Here is a 12,496-nt window from a genome sequence, read left to right on the forward strand (position 1 = left end):
TTCCAGAGTGGTTGTACAAGCTTGCAATCCCACCAGCAATGGAGGAGTGTTCCTCTTTCTCCACATCCTCACCAGCATCTTCTGTCACCTGAATTTTATCACTCACTGATAACTGGATATTAGCCCAGAAATTTAGAATACCCAAGATACAATTTGCAAAACACATGAAACTCAAGAAGAAGGAAGACCAAAGTGTGGATCCTTCATCCCTCCTTAGAATGGGGAACAAAATAGCCATGTAAAGAGTTACAGAGACAAAGTTTGGGGATCCGGGGATCCATACCATAATCAACCACCAAATGCAGACACTATTGCCTATGCCAGCAAGATTTTGCTGACATGACCCTGATATAGCTGTCTCTTGTGAGGCTATGCCAGTGCCTGGCAAATACCGAAGTGGATGCTCATAGTCATCTATTAGATGGAACACAGTGCCCCCAATGGAGGTGCTAGAGAAAGTACCCAAGGAGTTGAACGGGTCTGTAACCCTATAGGAGTAGCAGCAATATGAACTAACCAGTACACCCTGAGCTTATGTCTCTAGCTGCATATGTAGCAGAAGATGGCCTAATCGGCCATCATTGGGAGGAGAGGCCCTTGGTCTTGCGGAGATTATATGCCCCAGTACAGGGAAGTGCCAGGGCCAGGAAGTGGGAGTGGGTTGGTTTGCGAGCAGGGCTGGGTGGGGCGGGGGGGGGGNATAAGGGACTTTGGGGATAGCATTTGAATTGTAAATGAAGAAAATATCTAATAAAAAAATGAAAAAAAATGTGTGTTGGGTTTGCAGCCCCATAGGAAAAACAACAATATGAACAAACTAGTACCTCCAGAGCTCTATGGGACTAAACCATCAACCAAGGAAAACACATGGTGGAACTTGTGGCTCTAGCTGCATATGTAGCAGTGGATGGCCTAGTCCATCATCAATGAAAAGGAAGGTCCTTGGTCCTTGGTCTCCAATGTGGGCATAGAACCTTCACAGGACCAAGGCAGGGCCAGGAAACAGGAGTGGATGGGTTGTTGACCAGGAGGGAGTGGGGAGGGATGGGGGTTTTCAGAGGGGAAATCAGGAACGGGGATTTGAGATATAAATAAAAAAAATCTAATTAAAAGATTGTGTGTTGGTAAGGCATGTGTATTCTATGGTAGGACTGTGAAAATGTGTGCCTGAGGACACATTTACCCTCATATTCTAAGGATCATACTGGGTTCTTAGATTCATATGCACGTCTTGGGGAGGAAAAGGTAAAATACTGTAAGTAAGTAATATTCATCTGCCTTGTACACAAAGAACATAAATTTCTCATTGACTTCTGCTGTGTCCAGAAGAATGGTTGCCACCTCCCTGTGCACAAGGTTTTTGCAATACAGGGTTTTTTTGTGTATATTTTGGACTTGAATAAAACAATATTTTGGACCCTAGGAAATAAAGGGACCTAATGTATAGTTGTGCCGAGGATATCTCTCTTCCTCAGAAAAATTATCTGCAATAATTTCTTAATATTACAGGATCTTTCATGAACTGCATCAGGATAAAACCTTAAAGCTTTTTTATAAGTATAACAGGAAATTTGAACCCAGGAACTCTGAAATGAAGCAGAATATACCAAGGTGTGGAAATAAACATGCTCACTTTTTGATATATACAGCAAGTATACATCAGTACAGCAAGAAATAAAATATTGTGTATTTCCTGACACAATGCCTAAAAGAAAATGAATTCAGGATAGCATCATAAATGAATTCTGTATTCTTATTTTAATTGCTGAGATTTCTCTTCACTGTAAGATAATTAAGTGGTGGAAACTGAGTATGTATGATGAAGGTGAACAGAGTTGACTCCATAGTGGCCTCCACTTTCCATGAAGTTGAAGTGTCACCTTGGCATGGGCCCTCTGCTGTTTCTTTGTATATACCATGGTATAAGCCATTGGCAGTCATGAAAAGAATTCTTTGTGGGGTTTTCCACTGGGTTTCCTGCTTTATACCTCTATGCTGTGTTTCTCCATGAAGAAGGCTCTAGGGTAACACACTTTAAAGTATAATTGTTTATGCAATATTTAATTTAAAATAGTTCTTAATATGAAGATATCTGCAACTTATACAAAAGATATACATTAAGAATTATTTGAGAGCTTTGAAAAATAACTAACTCAAGTGAAAACTCCATTTATTTAAAAATTTAGAGGTATGGTTGTAGGTATCTGCTTGTTTGTTTGAGAAGAGTTAGTCTGGCATAAAACCAGTCATCCTCCTGCCTCAGACTCAAGCATGGTCAATTTAAAGTTTTACAAATTAATGAGATGAATGATTTTTTTATAATAGTTTAGTGTTAGTAAAGATTAACCATGAAGAACACACTCTAGTTTGTTGAATTATTTGTGGCATTGTGAACCAAATATCCATAATAAAAATTATACTATGTGAACCAGTAGATTAATTTCTTTTAACTAGTCAAATATTAAAATAAATATTTTATACCTAGTCTTTTTCCTTTTCAGTTCTAATGTGGAAATATTATTGGATTGCAAATAAAGTTGGATGCTGAGCTACCCTAAAATGAAACAAAAAAAATTTCCAATGATCAGTGAAAGATATGAGCTACACTCATGCTCTAAAGTGTTCTGTTTTCAGTCCAGTCAGTTCACATAGTTTCTCTCCTTGTTTCCAGATCCCCCTAGTGGAATTATCACCCTTCTATTCTGTACAAAGTAAGATCCAGCAAGGGAAAAGTTGCCTTCACTACCAATACTTGAGGTAGCATGTCCATTGAGCCGGAAAGTATAAGAAAGAGTCAAATATCCAAAGGTGAAGTAACTAGGGCTGGAGAGATGGCTCATGGGTTAAGAACACTGACTGCTCTTCCAGAGGTCCTGAGTTCAATTCCCAGCAACCACATGGTGGCTCACAACTATATTTAATGGGATATGATGCACTCTTCTAGTGTGTGTCTGAAGACAGCTGCAGTATGCTCATATAAATCTAAAAAAATAAGTGAATCTTTAAAAATGAAGAAGTAAATAACATGTTTATTAGAACATCGGGTAATCTGGTGAGCTTTGAAGCTAAAATTGAATATCAGATTTGAATTTGAAGGAATATGGATCCTATTGACCAAGAAGTTGAAGATACCTTGCTATTCAGAGACAGCTCCAAAAGCAGTCTGGCTACATTCACCTACTTGTTGATGGCAGAGGAAATCTAGACTTAAGTTTGGTGTTTACCATAGACTGAGGTCAATTATTGCAAGAGAATCATTGAATCATGCAGAGTCCTTACAGTATCCTACATTCAATAGCATTAAATACAAGTTGAAAAAAAAAAAAAACAAGGCAAAAAACTGCTAAGACTTGTTAAGATGTTAGAAACAGACATATGTGTTTCTGAAATGTTTTAATTATCATGTGTGCACAATTAATATTTGAACAAACAGTCAGCTTTAGAATTTCAACAGATATTTAGAATCAATGTGAATAGGATGAGATTTGGGTAATGCAGGAAGAACTCAAGAGTTATATTTTAAAGAAAATTAACCACATGGGAAGAAAATCATTAAAAATATACACATATTTAATGATAAATATTTAAAAAGCTTTCTTACAAGAAATGAAGCTGCCCTAGCAGTGTTGCAGGTGTGGTTGCTATGTCACAAGTGTATCAGAAGATGACACAGAGAGAGGCTATGCCTATATTTAGTGTTCAGACCTGTGAATATCTCAATGATTAGTAGTCTACTATTCCCAGGAAAAAGTGAGCTCAAGAAGACCATCAGACCTATGTCATGCGGCCCAGACAGGGAGATAGTAGTCTATGTATGCTTGGGAGAGGGGCAGATCATACCCAAGATGATACCTTCCCAGTACTATAATGCATGAGCATGGCACAGCACACTTGAGTTCACTCCTGGTGTATCCCCAGACACTCAGAGACCCTGGGTACCACTAAGAAAAGCAAGTAAGTAGAGGAGAAATTGAAGAGAAACAGAAGGATATATGCACAATGAAGAGGCAGAACTGAATATTTGAGGGTAGTAAGGACAATCTTGATGCGAGTAGCTGGTGATGCCACCTGGGACCATGATGAGATCATGCCCTGTGCTGACACCTGGGGCGTCTGGGTCTGTGACCCTCGGTCAGTGGCCGAGGTGTGTAACCCACAAAAGGCCAGACAGATATCCCTGGTCTGCACTGCCACTTGGAGACCTATGGGTGTCTGAGGGTGGTGTAGAAGTGGCCCTATACCACAAGTGGACATCATGGGAAAACCAGCTCTGGAGTCATGAGAGCAGGAGAGCTGACCTAATCAGCTTTAGTACTCCAGAGAGCAGTCTTGAACATCTCAGGAGTTATGAGTAAACTGACTGGCCTTTAGGATATTCAGCATGTGAGAGAGCTGGCCCTGGCACTTGTCTTCTGTGTCTATTATAAATGTGTATGTCTTTAGATTAACATATTAGAAATGAGACAGCTATCCAAAATTTAAAGACTTTAAAATGAAACATGACTAAAATTATGATTTACATATTTTCCTCTTAATAAGAGTGATAATTTCCATTTTAGGATATTGTTGGCTTTTGAACATCTGCTCACTTCTGTTGTTTATGTTTTTTTTTTAATTTTTATTGAAATTTAAATCTGAAAACATCTGTTTCCCTAATATATATTTTCATTGTGAACTGGGAGACAATTCCGAACTCCAGGAGGTATCTTTGTTTCATTTAAAGAAAGAGCTCATTAAAGTACTGGAATCAGAATCTTGTGTTGGTGCTTGCATATGCAAGAAATTATATTAAATATTTACTTTTGTATTCTTGATTATTTTTCTATATTAGACTTTGGCATTCATATAAGCAAAGTCTTCAAAAAATGATGGCAGAAACTTAAGAGTGCCCATCTTGGTTACCTTTAGAATTAGAGTTTTTAAAAATTATTTTCAAGGTTGCGGCCTTGTGGATGATATTTCTCATGGGCATCTGCACTTGTTTAGACACAGTCTTTTTCAGTCAAATGAGGTAATGTCTGATCTCCTGCCCACCTCTGCCACAACCTCATTGCAGATCTTTGCCTCTCAGTCTCCTGGCTCTAAGAACATCACAATTTGTCCTCCAGGTCAACCTTTCCACTGCACCTCCTGTGAGATTTGATCTATGTATTCTCCAAATTGCTTCCAAGATAATTTTGGCAAAAATCCAAATTCAATTTTATAACTTTTCAACTTAAAGTTTATGAAGGTTTAGGAATGATTACATATTCTGGTCATCTGCCACACCTACTTTAATCAGCTTCAACTCATTGAAGGATCTTTGTTTCAAGAAACTGAAAACTTATTACCCAGAGCTCACTTCTACACTTTGATCTCACTCTTATCAAATTGTTCCCTACCAGGAAGGATGATTTGTTTGCTCTGCGCAGTGAAGTGTCTGTTGCCCCAGAAAGAGTGAGAGTTAGAATGAGAGTGCTAGGGGAAGGAGATTATATAGTGGTGTGTTTTGTTTTGTCTTGTTAATTGCATGGCTTCTGATGGGCAGGCATAGCCAAGTATCAAGTTTCTTAAAAAATTAGAGTGGATGGGCTGGGGAGCATGGTGGGGCCGGGGGAGGGGGGAGTATATAGGGGACTTTCAGGATAGCATTTGAAATGTAAATGAAGAAAATATCTAATAAAAGTTTAAAAAAAAAAACAAGTGCCCAAATGTTCTTTGGTTAAAGTAAATGTACCTGAAGCCTCAGGTACATATATATATATATATATATATATATATATATATATATATATAATATTTGATGTTTCTAAATTTTAAATGTGTATAACATGAAGTACAAAGAGTCCATTTATAATTATTGGTTAAACAGTCAAAAGATCATAAAGGCTGAGGCCAAGAAGTAGAGAAAGATGAGTTCAGACCTTAATCTCAGAGCAACAAAATAGGGTCTGGAAGAATAAATTGTCTTTTCTTTTCTAAATTAAAGATGATTACTAGAAGTTTTAAAGCGATGGGGGAGGTGCAGTAGACTATTTTTGTTTCCTGTGAAAGGTCGCTGGCTATCATAGTGTATGGTGATGCAAACGTGGAAAAAGCACCGGATCAGGAATGTAATGAAGGTCCGGGAAGGGGACCATAGATAGGGAGTTGTTCAAATCTTATAATTCTTATTTTCCTGTGATCTAATTTGCTCAAAGTTTGGTTTGGTAATTAGAATCAAAGAAAAATAGAGGCTATATGAGTTATTAGGTTTGTATGAGTATAATTATAAAAAAAAAGAGGAAGGGCTTTGAGGGCCAATTTAATTAGTAGAGTGAGCAAGTGTATGCTATTAAGAGAGTGAGTGGGTATATGTCATCAAGATTTAGTTCCTTGTGACACAAATTGATAAGACACCTCATGTACAAGTCTGGAAGAGAGTTGCAGACAGATAGGGAGTCCTGAGATTTGATGAAACCAAGGACTGTGTAAAGTTGTAAGTAAGCCTTGGTAAAAGGCAATAATTTGAGAGAAAGAATGAAACCAGGAGGAGATTGGGAGGGTTCTGCAAAGCAATTAGATTGGATTTAGAACAAGAGGCAAAGCAAAGCTCCAAGAAAGGGATATGGTTAAATGTGACCTGTCAAACAAAGATTTCACTTTAAAAATGCCATGTAGGTATGCACCAAAATTTATAATGCATTGTATTTTAATAAAAAATTTCAAAACTGAAAAAAAAATGTCATGTAGGGCTCCAGGGATGATGGAAGCATGATGCACAAAGTAGAATACATAAAAATTTCCTTCATATAATCTTTGAACTTGAATTTATGCAAATGATTTTAGCACAAGTGATGCATGAATAGTGGGCTTGTTCAAAAGCAAAAGGGTAAGGGTTCTTGCCAAAGAGGAGAAAGTTCACCAAGATTTCCTTGCATGTGAAATGTCAGCATACTGCTGCTGTATTCCAGCTGTACTAATGACATAAAATAGGTATTTTCTTTCTCTTTTCTGTTTTCTTGTGTGGGAGGAGTGGACATATTGCAGAAAGCAGTTGCTAGACATGTCTATGTAAATACAGCAAAAATCTAGGTGGTAGACAAGATAAATTTAGTCAAATTAATGCACTAATAATTTTTCCTCGGGAGATGCAAATTCCTGTTGTAATTCTTTCTCACATATGTAATCACATTGATAATACAGAAAAACCACAAGACAGAAACCAAGAGCCAGTTGGCATAAACAGAAAGAAGCACTGATAACTTTAATATCCTCCTTCTCTCTGGTTATTAATATTTTTATGAATGTAAACCCAAACTCAATTTCTCTTACTAGGAAGTCCATATTAGACTTTACATCTTTAACAACACTTAAAGTAGTAGTATATTATCAAGCAAAAACAACCAACCAACCAACCAACCAACAACGATAACTAACAAAAAAGATATGTTATTGGGATGGGGCCATGTTGGGAAGTATGTCAGTTAATTTTTTGTTATTGTGGTAAACACCATGACACATGGGAAAAGGTATTCATTTTTATATGAGGCTCCAGAGGAACTGTCCGTAATGATAGGAGCAGTAGCAGGAAGCAGAGAGAGTGAAGAGGAAGTTGGACAAGACCATAAACACTCACAACCACCCCTGGTTACATAATTCCTAAAGCAAGGCTTCATCTTGGTGGTAGTTATGGTACTACCAAGGTTCCACAACTTCTCTAAAAACTGCCACCAAATAGAGACTAGAGGTTCATATACTAGAGATGATGTACTTGATGATATATGTCAATAAACCAGTGTTCTTTCTTCACTGGGGAAGAAAATCAAGCATTAAGTAAATTGATGTGTACTTGAAATCCTGTTGATAGGCAGGGCTCAGATGTATGCAACAGAGTTTGGGCTGGCACTAGAATTACTTGATTCTTTTAAGAAACTTCTATATTTGAAGGTAAAGTCAAGCCTCAAGTTGGTTATGAAGAGGAATAGTTGAAGAATTTATTTAAATTGATCTTCAGAATACTCCTCACTAAAACAGTTTTCACAAGTTTAGGTAAATTTATGCTGCATTATTTACTAATATTTGTATATGTAGTTCTAGATAAAAAGACAAGAAAGAAAATCATTAACACATTAGCAGTATTTTTCTCTGAAATAGAATTTATTTGGAAGAATATTCTGCCTTTACTCTTGTATGTTTTTACAGTTTCAGTGATCTTATAGTTTTTATATATTGGGTTCATAATAATTTTGAACTGAACTGTCATTTATACATTCTGAGAAAGGGAAAATCAGTTTTCTCCAATGGTGTGACATTGGATTTATCAAATAGTATAGGACAGGCTTCATGTTCAAGAGTAGTTGACCAACACAATTTTTGTTCATTTACCTGTTTATTTTGTTGAGTTTGTATTTGTGTGTGTGTGTGTGTGTGTGTGTGTAAGTAGTAGATGGAATTTTTGAAGAATAGAATAAAATAGTTGATTACTGATATAATCAATCATTGATTTCAAGGTACAAATTGGAAGTCTAGATTAATACATATATGTATATAGTTAATATATAAGAGTATATTAATAAATATTTTATATTAAATGAACTTTGAAACAATAAAAACCATTTCAGATCTGTTGATACTTCTTAGACCAGAGAATTACCAAATTTCTATCTTAAGCGTCACAATGATAACTACCTGTCACTAAAGTGAGGACTAAGTACAGGGATAGAAAAAGTGCTTATTAGAGGGGGTGAAAATGATTAATCTCAAAGGACAAAGAAATCTCTTTGTGAGGTATGTTTCACTTGAGCATGTGAGGTAGGTTTCACTTGAGCATATGTGTGTGTACATTTCACCTATTTGGACTTCTAGGTAAGAGGGTTAAAAAGAGAGTAAACATAACCCTGCCTCTTTGAACACTTACTGGATAAATTTAGACAATCTATACTCATTTGTATCAGGGTGCCCCAACAGCAGGATGTTTAATATTTGGGCCTGGCAGTTACCTCTGAAAGAACCACCCTTTTAATTGTAGAATGTTGAGTGGCAGTCACCTATCGAATGGCAGTAGCATGTCTCTCCCCTTGTTGTATCTAACAGTCTCTCAAGATATTGATGAGGATCCTTAGAAAGTGAGGCTTTTCTTCAACCCAGAAACAATGCTCTGCCTGCTTTATGAAGAGAAACATTTTAGGTGAAGATGACCATCTGAAGGCCCAAAGAGTGATTGCTTCTTATACTACTTCTGAGATCCAATAAGAGAGAAGGGGAAGGAGAGGGAGGGAAAGGCAGATGGGGAGGGGGAAGGAGAGAGAAGACTAAAGATAAAACCAACAGATTGCTACTGGTTATAAATGACCAAGTTATTTGTTTATAAAGAATGCATAAAATGGTATAAACAACATTATCAAGAGAAATTTGAAAAGATAGACTATTAGTCAATAGCCCGTGTAAACATGTAGAAATGAAAGATTGCTGTTTCTGCTGACTTTGACTCTTGGTGATTTGTTTCCTTTGCATGCCTCTGTTAATCTTTTACTCTAATCTGCCTGTGATTTCTACTAAATGCTAAGTGCTCTTGAGGTTCAGAATCAGTCTCTTTTTGGTAATGATAGCACTTAATTTTGAGAGTAAAATTGCTGGTCTTAGGCCCCTTTCTTCTGGGTTACTCAAATAGACACAGCTGTATCTTTTCTACTTACAATGCTTGAAGCACCTGTGCAGGCTTTTACCTTCTGGACAACCTTTTCAAAGGTTTGTTGTATCTCTCTTATTTCATCTCAGATCTTGAATCTGAGAATTCTAAAGAATTGCATTACTTCCTATGAGAACAGTATTGCAGGTATCTTAGATATAGCGTATTATGTGAGTTTTGAGTTGCTAGAAGCTAAAATGTAAATATTACATATTTTGTTGCAATCTATCTTAATGTTATTTTTAAAATGACAACTATTAAAAACCTCACAGATAAAGTCACATCTCTATTTGGCATTGTGGCTAAGGATTTGGATGTTGAGCCAGAAGGAATATAACTTCAAAGTCATCTTATATTGTAAAGCATATGGGCATTTAGCCTTTCTTTGTTCTCTTTTAATATACTCATTTCATTTTCTAAACTCTTTTACAGGATGATGTTAGTGCCATTATTTAGAGTGAATGGACCATTCATTTTGATAAGCATCAGGTGAAAGAAACTGTTTTTACTTGGGAATCAATGTCATTATTTCCTTCTGACTTCCTGTCACTTCAAAGAATACATTACACTTCAAAAAATGACATAGGCACTTGAAGAAACCATGTTTCCATATAATTTGTTCTGGTTTTTCTTGTTTTAATTTTATTTTCGGATATTAAATCCTGTGATTTTTTTTTTTTTTAGAAAATGTGAATGATGCACATAGTATAGTTAATCTTATAATATAATGGGATCCTAAATTCCCTTTCTTTTCAAGGAAATGGCCATGCACTTTCTTTGGTGAGGGAGATGTGAGAACTTATCTGAAATAGTGCAAGGTCCTTCTCGGCCAACATACCAACACTGTTTCCCATCTGAAGGCCTGAATGCAAATCAACTATGTCCTTAAATTTAAGGTTATCAGGTTCCTGTCCCACCCTGGGATCCATCCCATATACCATTACCAAACCCAGACTCTATTGTGGATGCCAACAAGTACTTGCTGACAGGAGCCTGATATAGCTGTCTCCTGAGAGTCTCTGCCAGTGCCTGGCAATTACTGATTAGGATCAGAAATGTCACTTGGTTACATCTTACCACCTGTAGGATATCCTCCACCAGCTGGCACTGACATTTACCGTCTCTTACACAAATACCCCTTAAATAATAGCCATCTTCCAAGCAGCTAGTTTATTATGTTAAGGTTCTCACCTTACCTAAATTATACCACTGCCTTGCCTGCTAACCAAGTGGCTTCTGTCCTTTAGTGAACAGAATATAGAATACTCCTTCTGGACAATGACAGTTCCAATTTTAATTTTACAGGTTGCTTCATGGTGAGTTACACTTCTTGATTAAAGTCCACATTTCCTGATTTAATCACATTTTAACCTGACATTTTAACCTTGCACCTGCAAGTTTTGAGGTACCTTTGTGTGAGTGAGATATTTCTACCCAATATCTAAGGTTTTAGTTAGAAAAATAATGAGGCTTAAATAATATTTTGCTATTTTTAGAAACTATATAAGGTTGAAGAAATGAGATAGCCTCCTTTGGAGGGCTAGATGATTGGCCCTGTGATGTTTTTCTTGCTACCAAAAAAAAAAAAAAAACAACGTGAGTAAGGTCTATTATTCCTTTTCCATTTTCAATTTTAAAGAGTTTAGGGAAGACACAGAAAATCCTATTAGTACAACATTTATTAAGATGTCTAATTTCTTCACATGACTCCATGGCAACTTCATTATCTTGTTCTAAGATGAATGTCCAAATAGAAGGACTGCCATTGTTTATACTTTAAAATCAGGAGTAATTTCCTCGTGTAAAATTTGATGTGTGATGTCAATGTGGGTGGTATTCAAAGGCTTTTTCTGCCTGTTTTGAAATGAAAGGCAGAAGTACTATTTCACCTTCAAATCTCAGAGGCAAGACTACTTCATTTACCCAGAAAAAAAATATTTGTACTTAGATGAAATGGTACAGAATATTATAGTTCTCAGATGCTTAATTTCATCTCATAGAAATTTCAAGGGAACTTAGGATGTATTTGGCAGGCACTTTTTCTAGTGCAATCAGGTTGCTATGGTAAACCTATTATTTTAGGCAAAGCAGGACTATGTTAGTAAAGTGCTAATCTCTTTTCTGTTTTATGTGAGCCTCTAATTACTCTCCAACTATTGAGAATGTACTGCAAGCATGGTTTACACTATTTTATAAAAGGAGAAAAATAAGGTCATAAACAGTGTGCTTGATGTTACCATCCTGGCAGGTGCTGTCAGCATAAGGGACCTCTTCTTAAATAATCTCATTCTAGAGCAGGAAGTACAAATTTTGGTTGATTTAATTGAAAAATGAAGTGAGGGAAAAAAGTGGGCAAATTATATTTAAGTAAATGAAGTATGTGCCCCCAACATGTTTTATTATTAAAGGTATATGCAGTGGTAGTGGTACTGGAATATAATGACAATGTGTGATGTCTGTGGAACATGTACTGGGCACATATCATTGGAAATGTCCTTTGTACCTTTGTATTCATTACATCTTTTAGCTTTCACAGTAATTCTGGGTAATGTGCCCATTTTGAAAATGGTGATGAATGAGGTCTAACTTCCTCTTCAAAATAATTATGTTTGCTGGCAGATATGTCAAGATCAAAATCCAGTCCTATTTAAAGTTAAAATGTGTGACTGTTGGGGGGACTCACAAGTGTCTGTAAACTCCAACTGCAGGAGATGCAATGGCCTGTTATGATTTCTACAATTACCTGCACTCACGGGGTCATATCTACCTACACACACAGCAGCACATAATCTCTCTCTCTCTCTCTCTCTCTCTCTCTCTCTCTCTCTCTCTCTCTCTCTCTCTCTT

At 36.6% G+C, this 12,496-nt stretch overlaps 1 protein-coding gene and 1 non-coding gene across 2 annotated transcripts in view; both read left to right on the top strand.

Moving 5' to 3' along the window:
• Itgbl1 (integrin subunit beta like 1) overlaps window positions 1–12,496 on the top strand; it is a 238,356-nt gene that overhangs the window by 194,775 nt on the left and 31,085 nt on the right. The gene's annotated exons all lie outside the window — the stretch shown is intronic.
• On the top strand, window positions 3,612–3,739 carry LOC115029315. The gene has a single exon (XR_003834888.1). It is a non-coding gene; the product is annotated as a small nucleolar RNA SNORA17 (small nucleolar RNA).

This window comes from Mus caroli, chromosome 14 (genome assembly GCF_900094665.2).
Source record: "Mus caroli chromosome 14, CAROLI_EIJ_v1.1, whole genome shotgun sequence".
NCBI classification, from domain to species: domain Eukaryota; kingdom Metazoa; phylum Chordata; class Mammalia; order Rodentia; family Muridae; genus Mus; species Mus caroli.